The sequence below is a fragment of the Spodoptera frugiperda genome, chromosome 7, assembly GCF_023101765.2.
Source record: "Spodoptera frugiperda isolate SF20-4 chromosome 7, AGI-APGP_CSIRO_Sfru_2.0, whole genome shotgun sequence".
Classification (NCBI taxonomy): Eukaryota; Metazoa; Arthropoda; class Insecta; order Lepidoptera; family Noctuidae; genus Spodoptera; species Spodoptera frugiperda.
Window position 1 is genome coordinate 11,243,758 of NC_064218.1, and position 5,343 is coordinate 11,249,100.

The window sequence follows — 5,343 nt, forward strand, 5'->3', positions numbered from 1 at the left end:
CCTGTGACAGTTTGCACAGCAATTGTTTGCCCTATCACTATGATAACCGTGCAGTCATACTAATCTACTAATAAGAGTGTTATTATTTAATTTAAACATGATGTTTAGGCTTTGATTGTCAAGCAAGTTCTATTAAAATTAAGAAAATGAAAAGAGTTGAAATCTTTATGTGTACTTCGTAGAATTCTTTAAATGTTTCAGTTAGTTTCAACTGGTTATATTAGTAAAAAAAAAAACAATATTTCTAGTCTCGATAAAATATGTTGCTAAGCTATCATTGCGTGTGTTCCACACTTAACTACGTGTTACATAACATCGGTACTCGATATTATTCATCGGAAATCTGAATTACATAATTCTTATTACGTGTGGAGGCTTCACATGTTGGTACTAATTACTATTGCGTCACTACTTGTCTATTCTTATTGATGAAGTGTGAGAATAAGTAAACACGCGATGGCTAAAGAAACAAATTATTACTCATCACCAATTACAATGTATGAAAATTACAAATGTAATAAGTATGTCCGTCAGTATAATTAAAAATATTAGATGCGTGTTTTTTTTATTTTGCCATATAAGGTCTACAATACTTAGATAAAAACGAAGTTAAGTTTAGGACAGATCATTGCGTTACGTTACTCTATAAAATTTAGTAAATCTTGACGTCACACGATTTTCCAAATCAATGTATCGTCAAAAGTATTTAAATTCCTGTAAAAGAAACAAAAATACGTTTCTAATGTTTAAAAATTAAAAAGAAATAGGATACTACCCTATTTCTCTCACACAGAAATCAACCTAAAAACACGCCCAATCAAAACAGCAGAATCGTTCGCAAATACGCATTTAGCCTGAACCGTACAACAACACAATACTAGGCTGTACGCCATACAGCCAACGCTCACGCGCCATGTTCATTGGCCGATAATACGAGTATTACGCCAATCTGCCGGGAGTTATGACTTCGGGGTTGCTGTGGAATCAATTTAATTTCCCATTTTTTATTGTAGTTTTTAGTTATTGCTAGTTTTCCTAGATGTTTTAAATATTTTATTTAGGTATATTTGTTCTCCACCGACTTTTGATCCGTGCCCTTGTCATAAGTTTTTAGATTTTTTAGTTTTCCTAGGGTTGTTCTTGTATTGAGATAGACAATTTTTGCTGCAGCGTTGGCGTGATGGCTGGACAACCGGCTGCTGTAACAGTATAGCTGGTTTGATTCGGAGCAACTCGCAGTGTATGTTTTTTTATGTGGATACATTAAATACAATGGTACTCATTGACGTGGCCAGAATACAATGCAAGCGTTGCTTCACGCCGTTTTTCTGTGAGGCCGTGGTAATACTCCGGTCAAGCTTATTTATATGTGCCAAAGCAAGGCTTTCTCACACTGAAAAGGCATTCAAAAGAAACCATTGGCAGAAAGAAAAATATTGAAAAAAAATATGAGAAAAACGGTAACACAACAATAACCCAGTACCTAGAATTTCTACAAAAAGAAAAAAACCTTACCATTTAAAAACAAAGAGAACCCTTTCCCACAAAAGAAAAAGCCAAAACCATTTAGGAACAGAATTTGTTTTTAAAACGTGAATTTACTCTGAAATTCTCAATATTATTCGTATTTTCGAGGCTGGCAACACAGGGCAATATCTGACGACCACACTGTTCAGCTGAATTATGACCAGCAATTTGACCGGACCGGGCCTAAACACGGAACACATAGTAGTAACAGACTGTACTTAACCGTGACTGTTTACTGGTTAAAATTGCTGAGAAATTCTTAAGTTACTCAGTTAGGAACTTAAATGGTTTAAGTTTCAATTAAGGCTTTGTTAGATTGCTTTAGTAGAGAAGAAGAGTTATTTTAAATATCAACTTTATTGCTACATAAGCAAAGATCGGAATAGTGTAGTAGTATTTCGTATTTATGTAAACTGATAGGCTTATACTGAAACTCAATCGTTCGTGTTTACCATTCTAGTTTACATGGAATTTAATATATAGTCTATATGTATACGCATGTATTACATTTAATCCAATCGACTACCTACATATCTGTTTCAAATAGCAATACTAAAAACATGTAGATTCCGTGTAGCGCTACGCCGTAGGCTTGTAGCATGTAACTCGTAGCCAGCTACGCCGTAGCATAACCCAACCCAATAGTCATAATTGAGTAGTGAATTTCTACAATTTAATGATGTAAATGTCTATACAAATGAATGAATGAATGCTTTTAAGTTAATTTACACATTATAGATACAAAGCAAAAGTCTACGAACAATGTAAGCGAAACCGCATTGAAAGCTACTCAATGTAATCAACAGAACAGTATAGCAACGTATTAATGTATCTCGTTGTGGTGAGCAAATAGTTGCAAATGAATTGCCTAGAGGAATGGAAAAGCTCTCTTAAAACTCAACCTTAACTTATGTTAATAGGGTTTACATTCATTTAACAAGTTGAGAACTTTAAGTCGATCATTAATATTATAGAGTATTTTGAAGAGTTGCAGAAATCAGGTGGTATCATTAGAATGTTCGCAATTGATAGCTCACTGTTAGGAATGCTTGTTTAATTTGATTGGGGAAGTGATGTGGTATTTGTGAATTTAGGGGTAAATGTTTGTTAAATCGTTAAGCCAATTATTGAGTGATTTTGAGCTACGAGTACTAAATAACAGTTAATATTGATCCTGTTGAGGTTAATTGGTTTTCATGTTATGTGAGAAGGATTTTGGACTATAACAGCATTTAAAGTATTCAAAAGGCTGTTTGTTTTTGTGCAGTTGTTTATAAGGTTGATATTTGCATGTGCTTTTTAGAGAAGTTAGTCATCATGTGGAGAATTAGTTAGTAAGTAAGAAAAACTATGAATATTGGAATGCTTAGATGTTCATTTTTTTAAGTATAAATTACTTTTAAATGATAAATAAAAAATATTATGATGTTTTTATAATGATATGATGAGATCCGAAATAGTTAAAACTTAGATTAAGTACGATCATACAATGCATTAGAAATGAAAAAATCTATATCCATAACGAAAAAAAAGCGTTGTCACTTTTTTGCATACGATGCCATTACTAAACTAGAAAGGCCCGATTTTGCATCTCTCATTGAAATTCGGCAAAAGCTTTGGCCCCCATTACACAGGATTTAATTAAGCGGAAACCATTAAAAGCGAAAAAAAGGCAAAAATTTCCACGTTCGCATAAGTTTTTTTCGTGTGTGTTTCCCAACAGTTTGGAAATTCACTAAACCGCTTAGCGCTTGTTTTAGTGCTGAAGTTAATCAGGTCACGAGTTGGGGGAGTAGTTCGGTCTAACCTGTTTATGTGCAATTCTGTGGCAAGTCCAGAGGCTATTCTTTATTGGTATCAACGTGGCTTTATTTTAAAATGGTCGTAATTTTTTTTTACGTTATTGGTGTCCACTGAAAGTCAATCTTACTGAGATTTAGTTTTGTATGAATTATCATGCTGCATTGGCATGCGCGACGTTTATCGTGTCGTGTGTCGTGAAATGCTGCTTTTGAATGTAAGCTCTTACTTGGCTTGAAACTAGTTGAGTGCTTCGTCAAACAGTTAAGTACGTAATTACCGGTAATTTAATGATTACTTGACCTAGTCCTTACAATTGTTTTTGCAATAAAATCGTTACTAAATAATAGTTTAAATAATTACTGACTGTGGCAATAAACTGGTAAATATAATAATTTCTTTACTATGCTTTTTAATGACGCAATGCTCAGGTTTTTTTCTAAATGATGTAGCCAGAATACAACTTTTTAATTGAAAGTCATATTTGTTTTATTATGTAAGTTCAAAACTCAAGCCTTCATCTTTAGAGTCATTATACCAAAACTACTCTTTGCTTTCCTTTACAAATACAATGGTTCTATACCGAGTAGATTTTCTCTAACAACTCGTGGGTGCCGGTCAATGTTCTTCCATAAATCTATCAATTACGTAAAGTAGACGTTACAGGCCATATAAATACTTGTATCGAGAGGAAATTAAACACGTGATTCACTTGGTGCAAATTGTTTATGGAGTCACAGAGCTACAAGGGGAAGATGATAAATTTTAAAATATGACTTCTCCCCCCTTAGGGGAGGCGAGAGTGCGTGTCAGACTCTTACTGAATAAAAACCTTCTGTTCCTATTTTTTCTATTCCAGCTAGAGCACCGATAAACCCGCCAAGTAGTCTACAGCTCCGGAACAGGTTTCAGCCCTACTGGGCCCCATCTGTGATGGTATATGACTCTTTGAGGCGTAATGCAATGCGCCGTATCTCGCTGAAACTAGAGAACGGATTTTCTGACATTTGGTATACATATAGGGCATGAGCTGACTTAGGTGATTAGGATATGTTCTACCTCATGAGAAAGTAGGCGAAGCCCTTGGCAGAAGCTGGTTATCATTATAGGTAGGTATTACTTTTTTAAACTGTTCTAGTAACTGCCTGATTGAGCTCTTGGGAGGTTGAGATATAAAAATAGCTGTAACTATTGGTCGTTGAAAGCTAAAGATTTTTTTCTTGACTACAGCAGAAGATTTTGCAAAAATCATACAACCACGTGGAAAACCAGAGTATTAGATAAAATGCGTATTAGATAATGTACATACGTATTTAATTTTTAATTATACGCTTATTTGCGTAACGGAAACCTCTGAAGTTGAAGACTAAGTTTTAATTACTGCGAAGCCTCGTTAAGTTAAACCTCTAAAAACACAGGGTGTTCCGATTTACAAAGTTCGCGTAACAAAAGAAAAATAAAACTATAACAAAGTCGTGTTACACTTGTATTTAGTTTCAGTACATAAAAAATATAGACCTACGCTTGTACTGAAGTTTTTGTTTAATTGTGTGCATTAAATACTCAATAATTACTGTTTAGCAGGCCTATTATATCTTCAAGAATATGTTAAAGTGCGTAAAAATTGCGTTGTATTGCGCTGTGCGTGCGGAGCGTCGCGTTCCGCGTGGTCCCCAAAGAGTCATCAAACCACCATAGATGTGGCTCAGTAGGGGTGATGCTGACCCTGAGTTGCGGACTGCTTAGCAGGTTACCGGTTCTCCATTCTGTTTCTGTTTAGTCATTAAGAATCTGACACTCCCTCACACAAGAAATTTGATGATTTCCCCCCTTAACTAAAAAGGCTACGGTGATGGTTAACCATCAAGTGAACTAAAGTAAATAACTCCTCTATCAGTATGGAACATCTCTAGTTACCTTCACTGAGAAATAAATAACGAGATTGAAATTCTATCATCAACAAACCACCAAAATACTAAAAGTATCAGCTATAGGTATTCCATTAAGGTGATTAAA